Source organism: Falco rusticolus, chromosome 3 (genome assembly GCF_015220075.1).
Source record: "Falco rusticolus isolate bFalRus1 chromosome 3, bFalRus1.pri, whole genome shotgun sequence".
In the NCBI taxonomy this organism is placed as follows: Eukaryota; Metazoa; Chordata; class Aves; order Falconiformes; family Falconidae; genus Falco; species Falco rusticolus.
In genome coordinates this window covers 45,217,600-45,234,154 of record NC_051189.1, presented here as the reverse complement: position 1 = coordinate 45,234,154, position 16,555 = coordinate 45,217,600, and positions in this window count along the sequence as shown.

Genomic DNA, 16,555 nt, shown 5'->3' with positions numbered 1-16,555 from the left:
CTGGCAATCCACCTGCCACCTGGCACAGGGGATGTTTGTAACTTTATGGTCACATGCCTGGGGTGGCATTTCTGCAGTTCCACATGGAGGTCAACCTTGGGTGAGCGCTACCTGAACTGAGTGACTTACTGACTTCCAGCTTATCCATTTGGTCTTGTAATCAAGTTATATTTATTTCTAATTGATCTACCTTCTCCGATTTATCTGCTGTAAGGAGTATTTCCAAGGTGGGGTTGCCCTCTTCAAGGAATTCACTAAGCTTTTCTGCTGTGGTCCTTTCCAGCCCTGAGTGCTGCTTTTACATACTTGTCATCAATATTCCCACCAATTCCACAGTGTCTGAAGTATTTAAAGAATTTTTTGTTATCAGTTTGAAAATCCTTTGCAAGGTATACTTCAAATTCTTTTTAGACCTTTCAATTTCCTGCATTTTCTTATGGGGTTCTCCTCATTTTGGCGAGATTTCCATTTTCTAAATGCTAAACTTTTCCCTGTGATAGCCTTCTAAGCTTTGACATTGATCCCATGGAAGCTTTTTTGGGCTGCTTTTCTTTCTATTTTGGTGGTGGCATGCATTTTACCCTTTTTTCCACAGAGTATTTTTTAGAGACTCCAGGCAGTTTAAGCATTTTGCTTTTTCAACTATTCCTTTTCAGATTTGGGGGATTTTCTTTAATTTATTTTATTTTATTTTGGGCAGAGGCAGGTGTTTGGGATTTTTTTTACTAATTTTCTCTTTTTTACATAATCTTCCTTCTTGAAATTGCATAGCCACATGCTGGATTTTTTAGCCTGTTCTCTACAATGTTCATCTACAATGTTAAAGGTAATTGTACTGTGTTTGCTATAACACAAAGGCTATCTAACTAGTCCTACTGATGACCAAATTCAGAACAGCATCATTTCTTGGATTCTAAGGCTTGTATTTCTTGGGAGTAGCTGCTTACTACATTCAGAAATGTTGTCTCTACATCGCATCCTAATGAGGCATTCATCCAATCAATATTTGAATAATTGAAATCTACCACAACTAATACCTGACCTTATACATGATCTAATATCCCTTAAGATATTCCATATAGGCCATAGTGCCAACTGTTATTCTGCTCTGCACAAAAAGGGTGACGTTCACACTTACAGACAGACAGAAATGTAAGCGCTTTCCTGTGCTGAGGTCAAGGACAGCATATCACCTGCTTAAAGATTTTAACCCAAGAAATAAAGTTCTTTTCTTTAAAGACACCAGTGTGGGGTTTTCTGTAGTTGAAATATGTTCTGGTAGAATCATGTTTTGTGATATGATTAATTATGCATTTTCAGTGAAGGATAAAGTCTTGTACATTGTTTGAAATTGCCAAACTATGTTGTCATTATTTTACTTCCTTAGCATATAGAAACAATTCATTATTTATAGCTCTGCAATGACATGCTTTCACAATACTTCTAAAATTGAATTCTCCATCTCTTTTGTGTTGTAGTAAGCCTTTTGTTATGAGAGTTGCAAACAGGATTTATTATCTTTCACTGTTAAAACTCCGATTCTCGCTTTGCCCTTTGTATTTCCTAATTACATGAGAAGGATGGCTTTTTACAAAGTGCTTTATTTACAAATGAAGTTCTTTTTGTGGCATCAGTGGGCACGTTATGTTGTTCCTAATGTCAGGCAGCAACAAATTAGCTCCCAATTTGGCCTCATTCTTGTCAACATGAGATTTACTTAGTCAACATGTCTAAAATCAGAATAAAAATAAGTCTCTGTGGTCTTGCTTAATATAATACCTGAGACACAGGACTGAGCTTTTAGTGGCCTTTAACATACCACAGCTGTTGTTTACATGTTCATGATACAGAGGAGGCCACTAGAGGAGACAGAGGGATAACTCCAACTCTAGGATCTGTGGTGTTGAACATAACCACCTCTACCACCATTTCCTCAGATCTTCTTGATGATGCAGCTAGATTGATTTTTTCACCCTGAGTGAAAAGGGTGGAGGACTGGGATTTAGGTACGCTACTTGAATCATATTCTACTCGTGCCTAAAATGGGCTTGATAAACTGGTATATAGTGAAATCAGAGGTCATCTCTCTCCCATGATTTGAAGAAGGTTGTCTATCTGCATCCTCTTTTCTTCCTGAGGAGCTTGTTAATTTCTCTCTGACTTTCTGAGTGTCCATGTGGTGGCAGTCTCAAAGTATATTTCACCTCTACTTGGCAGGAAGATTGTAATCCTTTTTTTAATAAGGATTTCATTCCTTATTAGTTCAGGAATGGACAAAATAACCCACTGAGACAAGAAATGACTCTTGGTAAAACCAAGAGTAAACTTTGGTACACATGACTTCATAGCTCTTGCTCAGTACTACAGGCCACGACGACTCCCTTGCTCCACAGCCATGTGGTGTGGCACCACATGCTTCCTCATGCTTTGTTGTCTCCCTCGCCAAACAGGGCAGTCTCATCTGAAGAGACTGCACAGCTGCCAAGGCAGAGCACAGGCCTGTGGCACTGCACAAAGCACCCTCCTGGGGAGCAGTAGTTGGCACAGTCCAAAACCACACCAGGAAGTATGCTGACAGTTAAACACTTGGGAAACCTGTGAGATGGTGGTTGAAACAGTGTCCACTGCTCCACTGTGACTGAACAGCCATCACCATGTTTCAGCTATGGATATAGGCCTAATTTGTGGTGAGCTGAAGAGGAAAATCTCAGTTTACCTGTGAAGCACATGAATTCCTCGTTGAATTCTAAGAGGCAAGGTCCAGTTGTTTCGTCCTTCACATCCTTAATGCATCCTTATTATGGAGTAATTGTCGTGATCCTTCTGTGACAGAGATTATGCTATGGTGATTGGAATAATTCAAGTTTCCAGTCTCTCTGTGAAGCTATGAAAGGGACCCAGCTGCAAAGGCATTTTCTCAACCATTGTGTTGAGTTCATGCTTTTGGAACTCAATTTGCTGCTTATTTGTCAGACTCCTACAGTGATGCCAGATCCCTCTGGCTTTGTAGGTTTTTCCTCACAAAGTATAGCTTGAATTGGGACATGTGATGGGCAAGAAAGAATAAGTTACTTATGTTTGAGATTTTCTGTGTAGCTATTTTCTAGAAAATGATACAAGATAATATATTTTTAAGGACAGTTGCAGTGCCTACAATGCTAGATGTATGCCATTTGTAAAAGGAAATAGCCAAGCCATTAAAAAAAAAAAGTTTTAGGAGGTGAAACATTTCTGTATTTTTCTCCCTGTGTCTGAAAGACTGTTTTCACCTCATTCAGGCAGACGCAGATAAATCACGTGCCTGTTCACTCAGCTCTATTTGACCAGTAAGAGCTTTAAGTGATTTTCTGGACAACTCAAAATGTTCTAGTGGAGATTGGAAGCTGAGAAAAAACAATCACACTTCCTAAGGTAAGTGGAAAAATAACCATAGAAACAAAACAAACAAATATAAAACCCTATGAATAGTATTACTACATAGGGAAGAATCTTGATGAAGTGTGAAGTATGATACAGGGCAGCTTGCTTGGGGTTTTACTGGTATGACTGGTATGCCTCTTAGTTTATTAGCCAGGAGTAAAAATAAAAAACCTCTGAGGTGAACTACAGGGAATTCAAGTCACACTTTAAATATAGTCACTGAAATAAAGATTTAATTTAAAAGTGTTAAAAGTGAGCAGGTTTTAGAAATAAAAATGTTTCAAGAATCTCTCCAATGAAATTTATCACCTACCTAATTAGATACCTAGGCATATAGTAAACATTTATTAAAACTCAGTGGATATGTTATTTTGTATAACTAAATATTTCACCTTATGTTTAATTACCTGGTAAGTCCATATTACTATATATGACAAGGGAAGACTTTCCAGCAAATTATTCAGGGAAGTTAGAGAATATGAAAACTTTTACAATAAAGTATCACACATGCAGATAAACACATGCACATATGACCAGTCTCCAATGATTTTGCACTTCTCTGTTTTAGAAAGATGTTAAAAATTGACCTTATTTCACAGAATAAATATTTAGTATATTCAAAACCTTTTTCAGAAGTCCTAGAATGGGCGTCTTGAAAGTTACATGGCCAGCATAGTATGCCATTTGTTTTTCAGTCCTGAAAATAATCTTATTTTGCTGAAATCTCAGTTCAGGGGCAAGCCCCAAGTCCAAGAAATAAGCTGTGGAATATTTTAAGAAAAATTACTACAGAAAGTTAATGATGTATGTTTCCTGAAGAAAATCTGGTACTTGAAAGGTGGTAGATAAATGTCCTAAAATCCCAAATCATTGGTAATAAAACCAGATTGAGGACACGTGCTATTTCACAATTTCCTCTCTTTTGTAGTCTCAGCCTTGACCATTACTCTCTGTAGCTCTGCATATTTAATCATCTTCTGACTTTCTTCTGCAATTGCAGCAAAGGCATCACACTTGAAGTAGAAACCGATCCACTGGGAATTGGACCAGAAGCTTCTCAAAGACAAAGTGAAAAATATATTCAACCACTACCATTGCCTGGGATAAATAATTTAAAAATATTTTTAATTTAAGCTGCTGATGAAAAAAAATCCTGATTATGAAAATTATCAATTCTTTCTGGTTTGGGTTTTGCCAGTGTAAAATTACATAAAATAAGCTATTGTTATTTGTTCTTTCAGTGTCAATATTAGGTATGGGGTAACATTAAGCACGTTTTAATGGAAGGCTACTGAAATGGCAAATGCCAATCCAGATGTGCATTACCAGCAAATTTGATCCAGACTTTGTTATTGTCTTAGCCTATTCCAAAGGAATTCAGGAGCCATCCCCCTGCCCCCTCATTCAGTCAGCTGTACATACAGCATAAAGTGCTTGGCTGCCTGGCAAAAGGAATGAGTAGGATGCTGCATTCTACTCAATGAGACTTGACAAAAAAATAACTGATTCACCTTGCCTCTGAAAAATGTGTTCTGTTTTTAATTTCCTTTCAGGGGTTTGGAGTCCACCAAACTCAATACACTACCCCTGTAGGCTTGGCTGTGAATTGCATTGGAGGTAGATGCCAAAATACTTTCATAAGCCTGTCCCCCATTGCTATAGGCCAATTGCAAACTGGAAAAATATTCAAATTTTTAGTCCTTTCTCTCTGGGTCTTAACTTTTTGCCAGACTCGGAGAAAGAAGAGCAAAAGGTCGCTGTAGAGCAACAGATAATTAAGAGCAACAACAGCTTAGGAGTGTCATGTAGTCCACAGCAACCCAGTGAAGACTGCTCAAAAGAATTCACAGACATTATGGAGAAAACAGCATCTGTCTTAGTGCCCTTTAGGGAAAAAGAAGCTCCTGCAGATATTGCAGCAATATTTAGAGAAATAAAACAGACCTGGACAGTCATTCTTCACAGCATGGGAGAGACTTGAATGAAAGGGAGATGCAATGGATGCTAAATTGGATAAATTAACTAAACGTGTGCATGCAACAGAGGAGGGAATAAGCAACACCGAAGAAAGGGAAGCTGAAACAAAGAGATCTATGAACTACGACAGAGTGTTGATTTTTTTTATGTTGAACAAAGCAAGAAAATTAGAAAACAGAAGCCATTGTACTCTTGCTGGAATAGAAGGTATAGAATCGGGCAATGTGATGCTCTTTGTTCAAAACTTGTTACATGAGACTTTTGAGCATAATAAAAATACCTCATCATATAGTCCAAAGAACCAAATCTGTGCTCCTCTGAGACCTGACAATAATGTTGAGATTCCAAGATAAAGATTATGTTAGTCAAATCAGGTAATGCTGACAAGAATTTACAAAAGCCTAGCAATCAAGATAAACAAGTGCTCCATATCCAAGCCTGAGTACTAAAATCCTATAAACACAGAAAGAATGGAACTCTTTCAGAGGTTTGTTGGTGAGAAGGAGACTGGAGCTTGCAGCGTGGTAATAAACTATGCAAACACCAGAGAACCTCTCCTGATTCTTCTCCAGATTTGTGAAATTTCACAAAATATTAATTAATCTCTTTCAAATTAAATCAGTTTGCTACCTTCAAAATAAAGCTTGAAATAAGTGGCAGCGTGGAAGAAAAAAATTGTATATTCATTTAAGATATGTGATTAAATTGCCTCTTCTTTAGGACTTGTGTCTCTGCTGGAAATACATTTTTAAAGCGGGCATTACTGGATGGCACCACTATACATAGTCACCTAACACTTTTTGTGTTTCTGAATAGCGTATTGACCCTGAGGAAATGGTGCATTGTTCAGGGGTTTGAGGGCTGCATTGCAGGGGAGGTAGAATTTGAGGTAATTTCTGAGAAGGGCTTTTGGAAAAAAATAATAATATTTTCTCAGACAGTTCTCTAAATAGAGCCACCTCTTGAAGAAAAGTTGCTTTCTAGAGACCTGGCATTAGGCTCTGAAATGCTAGCAGCACTTTCTTGTGTCATACTGGTGTTACACTTGGTTTAGTGACTGTTTCATATAACTGAAAGAAAACAAGGTATATAAAGTAAATACTAGTCCTGCAGTTCTGATTTCACTTCTAATGGGAAACCTCTGTGCAAGATCCTAGCACTGAGAAACACTCTCAGGCAGGAGAGCCAAATAAAGGCTTTTACTGTAATAAAGATGATTTTGTGTATTGTTGAATATTGGTTAGCTTATAGAGCAATGGCTTATGATGGCCTGCAGACAAATTGTGCATGCAGGCTTGGAACAATGAAGGACAACCTTTCAGATCTGCTTACACACTCAGTACAATTCACCTGAATAGTCTCCTCAACGCCTACATCAGTCAGTGTCCACTTTGACCTACTGCAACATAACTGTGGTTGGTTCTGTCCAGACTTAACACTTCAGGATTGTTGCCTTGCTCATGATTACCTCTCTGTTTCCAAACTCCATTCTTACAATTCCCTCTTTGCCCATGCCTTATCATTTGGTATTTGTAAATTTCTAATAGGTATGCACATTTGCTAAGACAGTCAGTCTCTGCTAACAATTGTTAGATTCCTTCATGGTCCTCCTATTTCCTTACTAGTTCTATATTTCTCTGTATCTGGCTATAGCCCATTTAAAGTCTTCAGATACCAAATGGACCAACACCTGTCCTCCTTAGTGTTAGCTTGTTTGTCATCCTCCTAGTACCAAGGAGTCATCGCAAGTTGGTCCCAGTTGTCTTCTCCTTTGTTTCTCCTTCTTATACTGCAAGACCATAGCCAGTTACTGGCTTGATGTGCGGGAATCTGTATTGTGCCTGATAAACTCTATTAACCTTTTTACCTCTACTTAGCCTACCTCCTCATATGATATTAAACTCTGTTAGAATACTCTACTAGAATATGACATTCCACAAAAATAAATTCCCAATATGCACTGCTTTCTCTGCAGCCATGACCAGATCTCCAGGGTGTCAGTTACCACGAAGGGTAAACTGAACTGCCTGTTATTTTGCAGCTTTCCTGTTTGAAAGGTGCATTTGTCACAGCTTCACTGTGCACTTCAGCATTTTTCTAGCCTGCTGTTTCTCATACCAGGCTTGGGAAGTTCACATTGCAGCTGGCTCCAGGGGACCATCTTTGGCCAGCTGAAACCACTTTTCCCTTTTCTTATTTTTGATATGAGCATGCCAAAATAACAGTAATGACATCCAATCTCTTAGGCTAATGTTTTATTTAAAGAACAAAAAACCCAACCAAACTACAGCAAGATCACTGACTAAATAGTGAAAGCCTCAGAAGCACCGGATGAGATGGATTAAACAAGATGTTTGGAAACAAATCAACTTCCTAACCACTGTGTGTTTGCATTGTTTATAGCCTTTTTGCATACTGTGTTTTGAGTCTAACTTTCAGCACCTTTTTAGTTCAAGGAAAACTCCAGTCTGCCTCACTACAGACCTTCCTTATGACTTTTCAGGAAAGTCTCATACCTTATGCACCTTAAGACCTAATTGGAAACCACTCGCCTTATTGGACAGGACAATCTTTTGGAGTCCTCCATTTTCTCTCTGCCATTATCTGCTTCACTCTACACTCTAGAAAGTTTTCCAGAACCAATCATGCTCATTTGAGCTACTGTGGGAGCAACCTTTCTCTTTCTTCTGCTTTCCAGGAGAAAAGAGTATTTCACAAAGTATAGTAGCTAAGACAAGGCAAATAACACTTCCCTGATCCCCTGCATGACCCCCCTTAACACAATATAATATAAACACATAAATGAGACAGCTCTGTCCATCTGTTGCAGTATAAAATACTTAAATTGAAATGACGTAAGTGGCTGGTACTCTTGTGAAATTTCTGTCTTGAGAGTCTGGATCACCTGAAGTCACATGGTAGCCTCTCTCCTCCTTGCTGGAAAGCCATCTTACACACACACATGCATGTTTATACCTTTTCCATCTTGAGTAGCTGCTGCATTGGGACTGTTATTCAGTTTCTCACACATCTCATGCTTTTTGTTTGGTTTTTACGGGTATGTGTGCTGAGCCTTTTGTTGTCATCAGTTTGCCTTCGTTCCATTTCTGGCTTTCATTGACATTACCCTGTTCTTCACCCTGTCATGGCCATCTTCATGTTGATCACTCTTTTGGTGAGCTGAGCCCTTCCTGCCATTTGGAGACCTTCCACTAAAGTTATGTCTCTTTCTTCTGCTCAGCCACCCTCCCAAGAAGTGACAATCATATGCCCCCTGTATGAACCTCCCTTTCAGACCTGTCGTTCTGAAATCTCAGGAACTGCATGTGGATGCCAGAAATCTGACCTCCACAATGTAAATATTTGCTTCAAGATCTATGTTATACCGACACCCATGAATGAAGTTGACAGAAGCTGTGACCAGCTGTGTACAGTTCTATGCATTGTTACGCGTTATGAAAAACAGATCATTGAAAAATTAGTCCAAATTTAAGTCAAAGTGTTGACTTTTACCTTGTGTGCCTTAAATTCCCATCTGTAAACTGCTTGTTGTATAATCTGTCTCTTCTGAATAAGGCTTTTGTGCAGATAAATGGATTCATATTTGTGAGGCATTTCAGTTGTACAGGAAGGATTGCTCCCAAGAGAAGGGATAATTGTTTCTTAGTTCTTGGTTTGTTCAGTATTTACATAGCTTAGGGCCATATGGTGGAAAGTAAGAAACAAACAGGCAAATCAACAAATATTGAATGCCTACTCATTAAATGAGCACTGTCCAGCCTATGTACAGAAGGGGGCAAGAGTCTCGTGGAAAGCTCAGATAGTGGCTGGTCATGGAACGAAATAACGGATATGTTAATGAAGACAACCAATAATGCTGGGAACTGAAATGAGGCTGTCCAGGCCACTATAATTGGGGCATTTCCTAATATAAGGAGGCATGACTTAAAACCATGCTAAAGTTGTTTTAACATAGGTTTTGTGCAAAATATCAGAAATGTATAAATGGCATGAAGAGGGCTGGTTTTCCTCATGCAGAGTTGATCTGTTAATAATCCATGATGACACTAATAAAAAAACATCCCATGGTAGACCATAAAAATAATGTTAAAGTAACTTCTTTTAATATTGCAATGTAAGTAAATACCTCTTGGAGAAATTGGTTGAAGCTGTATTGTCATTTTGACAGTGACTAGTTCTGGCTTCTTCCACTCTACTATCCATCTGTTTATGAGACTTAATCAAATTAGTATAATCAAATTGTACATATTATAGTATTTTGGATGTTATTATGTGTAGTAATTGCTGGCATATATAAACTTGGAAACAGCAGATATTGTATTTTGGTATATAAATGAGACCAAAAATACATGATCAATGAATTACATCCTTTTTAAGCTCCATAAAATTTAAAGGAAGAACAAACTGGTTTTATTAACTGTTCACTTAGAAATAGTTATTACAATGTTTATGTGGCCTAGAATATTCTATTATTTCTCAACAATACCTTTCAACTTTATAAATTCGTTATTTTTTTAATACTCTAATATACTCTTTAAGTATTTGTGGGGAAATGAAAGCATTGATTTCCTCTGGCAACCATTCTGAGTCTCCACAGAGCTGGGTGACATTTCCTGTCTTAATTTTGATCTGTATTAATAGGAATCAACTCCAAATCCTTTTGTCAGGTTAGGACATACATTCTGAATCAACTTAACAAACTGGATCAGAAAATTTTATATCAAGATCTAAAGCTACATGAGATATTCCACTAGATTATACTTGACTAGAGAACAGCTAAATTTCATGGTTCGTTACTGATAAAATTATTTGAATGGGAATATTTATACAACTAAATTAAGCTACTTTGGTCCATTATAATAGCATTACAAGTGTTGGGAAATTACGTATTTTCATATTTGGAAGCAACAATGAACATTTTGAATCAAATGGTTTGGACACATGATTGCTAAATATGGTAACTGACTATTTAGTAGGAACAACTCTAATGAAAGACTAATTGATAGGTATTCTAATGGTGTCAGGAAAAGATTAAAATAAGCTTCCCAAATCGAGACAACTGCTTCAGATTTAGGGAACTGTTCCCTCCCTTTGCAAAAATAAAACAAAATAAATCATATTAATGTGTTTTCCAGCTAATGTATGTATTGCCAGTATGACAGTAAATGTAGGACTGAAATAAAACTCAGGCAACATGGAAAGCTCTAAAGAGATATCCAGACACAGAGAAAAACAAGATTTATTATAAAGTGTTTGTTTTTCACTGAGAGATATAAACAAAGTCTGTATACATTTTTGCCAGCAAGTCAAATGAATTAAAAGACTTAGAAGAAGGAGCAAAATAATAAAGCTAAGTTGCCATTGTCATAGATAGGAAATGGAATTCAAGCAAAAGTATTTACTAGTATAACATGTACCACAAATGGTATTCTGTAGCATAAACCATTATAGCTTAGCTGGGAAGTCAGAAAGTTTTGGTGCATTACAAATTTTATTCCTGATTTTTGTCTATATAGTTGTTGAAATACAGCCAGAACAGAACTAGCCATATAATTATCTAGAACTTTAGCAGCAGGTAACCATGATAAATTATTATAAAGACTTTTGTAATTATAGTCTTCTTGATATCCAGAATATGATAGCAAAGAAAACAAAACCAACCCAACTCTGAGTGGAAAGGTGAAAATTAATGAAATCCAGTTTGTCAAAAGTGTGAAAATTTGTCTCATGGGAAACGTAGAAGTTATAATGTACTGCATCCTTGTTGTTCAATCAAGGAACTGTTGAGTTTGTAAAGGCAAATGTAAGCATAAAATTTACTGCTCCCATCTACACAGTGTGAACGTTCACCCTGCACTGCCTAATCTCCCCGGGTGCACTCTCAGCTGATGTGAATCTGACTCCAAGTTGCCCTCCTTAGATACTCCAGAATCCCCACCAGAAATTTCCAATGCGATTCCCAGAAAAATAGGCATCCTTTTTTACAGGTACTTGTAGTGAAATTTATTCTAGTGTAAACATCCAGCACACTCTCCTTTGCAGTGTTCAGTGTCTGTCTAGGGCTTTAGAAGCAAGAAGGCTAAGCCAAAACAGCAATGTGCACAAAAAAAAAAAAAAAAAAAAAAAGCTGCAAAGAAGGTAAGCCAGGCACACAGTGTAAGGATCAGCTGTGAGAACTGTGGATATTGGTTGGAAGGATTCTGCTTCCCAAAGCAAGCTCTCAGTACTTTATAGAATGATTTTATGCAGATGGAGCAGATTTCACCCAAGGGGAGAAGCCATTGCAATGCATGGCTTTCTGAAGAGTATGCATCAGCTTCCTATTTGCAAGCTAAATATTGCTTATCAATTATTAACATTCAGGAAAAGGTGACTATAGTCTATCTGTGATGCTATAGTGAAATTAGATGAGAACTCAAAAAGCACTCAGGATAAATAATAGATGATTAACATGTTATATATATCAGTGTATCATGTTATTTTAATTTGTTTGCTTTTTCTTCTTTTTCTTTCCTTATTCTTAGTTTTTATCCTTACTCATTTTTATAATACTGCTCAATTCTCTTATGTATTAGGGGTAACTCCTGTTTTATTTATGGGCTAGGGTAGAGTTCATCATAGAAGTTAATATGAAAATTGCTAAGTGTTGTAATGCTATTCTATTAAAATATAAAACCTAAAATTATTCTACTGCTGACATTTAAAAGCTAAAGAGCTGTATGTTAGATCTGCCTTTTCTTTACAGCTACCTGACACAGGTCGATTAATAAAAAATATGTGCAATAAATCTATTCACTTAATTAAATACCTATTAATACAGATTGATCTACCATTTAACAAAATTTTACTATCTTAAGAACAAGGTAAGTGATAATAATAAAAATAATGAATAATTGCATTCAGGAACTCAGAAAAGGTTTATGGCCCATTCTTAAAGACACTTTTTTTTATAAATAATTTAACACATTTTTCTATTGAAGTTTTCTTATCTCATAGATCTGCCATTCCCTCTTGCTTGTCTTCTGTCTTACCTGTTGTACCACCCATAGCTGGTGGTCAGTTTACTCTCTTATACAGAGAAATTCATATGTGAAAACCCTGAAAGAAGAATGTGTAGTTACCTAGTCATTTAAGTGCCTTCCCAGTAACAAGCAGAGCCCTGGCAACAGTACAGTATGGAACAGCACAGAATTTGCTGATAGTTTCCAAAATATCCATGTAGTTTGCTATTACAGGTATGCAGACCTAGATTCTAACAGTAAAAACTCCCTGCTGACATACAGCTGTATCTCTGAGACACCAGGATTTAGGATTTCTCTCTACAGCAACATCTCAGGTACTTGATTTTGGTGGCTGCAGGTAACTTGAAGTCACAAGTTCTGATGCCTTCACTATTCCATTCACAACCTTGAAAAGTGGCTCACAGGAGATATAGTTCAGCTGATGAACCTGGCCATGGAAGAAAATGAAAGCATTCAACTTGTGAATTACCTTCCTCTTTAAACTCTATAATACTATTTTGTAATTATCTTTTTTTCAGCTAAACATTTCCTAGGAAAAAAATGGAGATAATAAAATGTAGATATATCAGTTTTATTTTTGTCTTTTCTTTTTCTTTTTTTTTTTTTTTTTTTTTTTCCAATTTGGAGGGGGGAAAAATCAGTTATGTAACATAAATGCTCCATGAAATTGGAATGAAAAATGCAAAGCCTGTGCCTATCCTCTGTGGGGTCATCAAACACATTCACTTTTCTGAGTATTGATAGAATTTTTGTTTCGTTCATGAGTCTGTCTTTTACAGATCTGTTCCCACAGCAAGGGGGATGATGTTTGATTTTCTCATGATGCTGTACCGTATTAGTGGAGTTATTTGTTTGTTTCTTATTAGCAGGATGCAAACAGAGGAGATTCTTGGACAAACTGGATCAAGGTTCAGACACCACACACTAACTGGTTTTGCCCATCTTTTCATTGTGTGTACTTTATTAGATGTTCAGGTTCCATTAATGCCCAAGCTTATCAGTGTACATGAAAGAAATGTATCCCAGTCCAGCTTTCATCCCACTCACGACAGACCTATACATGTTGTTCAAGAGAACTAATTGTATTTATATGTGGAATGTGTTTATGTATCAATATTATATTTTTGTAGGCAAACCTGAAAAAAATAAAATAAGTTTGTCTAAAACATACCTCAAATTATGAAGCGTATAAAAAATTTGCAGAACCTTTTAAACTAAAAAAAATTTGCAAAAATATGAACTTAACATGAATGAGATGATTGATGTGTAAACCAGTTTAAATGCTATAAAGTCCAGGTCCAGCTTTCTAGCTTCATTCAGCTGAGGAATCAACAAAACTACACAGGTGTGCTTTAGCTTCTTTCAGTGACACAGAAACTAGGAAAGGATTCAGCATTCATGCTCATAGATCTCCACCGACACACAATGGATGGCTCATAGCTTGGGAGCTTTGCAGGATGAGCTCAGAGTATGACTGCTGGCTTGAGATCCATTTGTGGGTACAGATCTTCACAAGACATATGCAAAATCCTTGCTAGTATAACATGCAAGATCCTTGCTAGTATAAAGCTACGGTATTATGTAAGGTTCCCATGCCATAAGGGCAGACTTGAAAAAATAGCACCTATCTGATCATCAGTTGTCACTTTGATGGACAAAAGCCAGACAACTGAATACAAACTTTCTGTACTGGTCCAAACAGTATCAAAGTTCAGTTTATTTCTTTCAGATGTGTATTTTGGTTTCGCAAGAACGGTATAGGTTTCATAAGCATATGGGACATAACAGGGTACAAGCTGACAAACAGAGGCATATTGAAACTGGATGTTTACAAGTGTGTCCTATAGTTTCCAAAGTCTTTATACAAAACAGTCATTTCTGTTTATCTGACTCCTACAAGACTTTACATTAAAATATTAATTGTTCCTAGCATGTTTCTCATGCACAGTTACGTATTTCTTCTCTGATTGGTTTAACTTAGGAAAAAGTTAATTAAACTGGGCAGATGAATAATGTGCACTGGGCTGAATTTCATTTTCGGCAGGTAATCTGCAGGTGTTTATGGCTTGTTTGGCATCTTGTTTGAACACCACCAAATTTGTTGTGTCTTGTCCTTCATGACTTTTAATATTCACTTGCAGTATGGAAGATTTATGTTAAAATGGGCTAGTCAGGTTTAAAATCGTTATAAAGACCCATCACAGTAAAAGCCCTTATTTTCAGTATTTTGTGTGCCATCTTTATAGGTTTTCATGTTCTTACATCACCCCAGCTCCAAATTTATGTACACAGACAGTTCTTTCTTTAAAGGAACCTAATAAATTCATTGCTAACATCTGCATCTATTTTAACTATTTATTTTCAAAATTGTTAATTGTTTTCTTTTTCCTCTTTAAGATTGACCATTTGATAATGTTATGATCTTATGTAGAGGGCTGATCTAATTGTCATTTACAACAAGGCCTCTTTTATCTCTTTTCTAAAGAGACTTTAAAATAGATGCATGCATTAATAATTCACAATTTTAGGACTCTACTATTATTATTGCTGTTGTTATAATTATTTCAGATGTATTCCAAATGGTTAAAATAAATTTATAATTATTAACTCCTTAAAGAGGAAGAAGGAATGAGTATGATGTAAAGAACGAATTATTATAATTATTATTATATCAAGTTTGGAGAATCTCACAAGGTTGTAAATCTCCATTATCAAGAAGTTAGACTACACCTTTTCAAATTACTGCTACATTGACCTAACTCAGAAACAGTTCTGCAAGTCAGCATGAACTTTCAGCAAAAGGAGTAATATTTATCATAGTTACCACTGTATTTTTTAAAAAACACTTAATGAGCACAGACTAATGCTAATTAATCCTTACATTACCCAAAGGGAAAATGATAACTATGATTTCAATCTTTAAAATTAGAAACCTGATTGTATTTTCATTTATGCTAGTGTAAATCATGAAGCCTTCTACTGAAGTAAATGGAATTACACTGCTGGGAAAACAGCATGAAATTGGTATCAGATATGGGGAAAATATTATAAAGGGGCCAAGTGTTTTCCTAAAGGAAAGAGTCAGCTTCAAAGCTATCCAGAAAAGTCAGTGATTCCTGCTTCTTGGCCTAATACTTTGACCCTTACAAAGCGTCGTCTTGCAGTTAAAAATCTGATGGTTTTGAGGTTAGTAGCATGGCATTTATTTGCAGCTAAGAGAGGTTGCTGTTCTGCAATAACTTTATGATCTCAGTAGTTCACATCAGCCCATATTTTTACTTATGTTTGTCAGAAAATATAAAGCATTGCTAAGAATGCTCACAAGCAATATGTGTATCATGGGCTATGGATAGCTTGGTTATTTGAAATACAAGTTACGTACTTCACAAGTGATAATAGTAGAATCATAGAACAGTTTGGGTTGGAAGGGACCTTCCAAGGTCACCTAGTCCATTCCCCCCTGCAATAAGCAGGGACATTCTCAACTAGATCAGGTTGCTTAGAGCCCCATTCAACCTGACCTTGAAGGTTTCCTGGGATGGGGCATCTACCACTGCTTTGGGCAACCTGTTCCAGTGTTCTACTACCCTCACCATAAAAAAATTCTTCCTTATATCTAGTCTGAATCTACTCTTTTAGTTTAAAACCATTACCCTTTGTCCTATCACTATCATCATTTAAAAAAAGATCAGAGAGAAAGGTTTGGAAGATTATTCTTTAAGCTTTGATTGAAGGTGGCTGCTGTATGATTATTGTCTAAGAGGACTCAGAACATTCTCCAAAGCCATTTGATGGTAGTGGAAATCAATGCTTTTTTGGGGAGTGACATTCTCTTCTAGTGAGCTTTGATATTAACTTTTTGAAAAATTGTTTTTCAAATTAAGTTAACAACACAATGGAGAAAGTTTACAACTAAACTCAGGCTAGGCTAGGTAGGTGAGTGGATCCATCAAAAATATTATACACAGAGAATATTTCATCTCTACAAACCACTGTGGAGGTTTATACAAGTATCTTCGGAAAGCAAACACACAAAAAAGAAAAAAACTACATAGCTCATTTCATTGCATTTTTTACTTCCGATACATTCTACAACCAGTTGCTGATGTGACCTT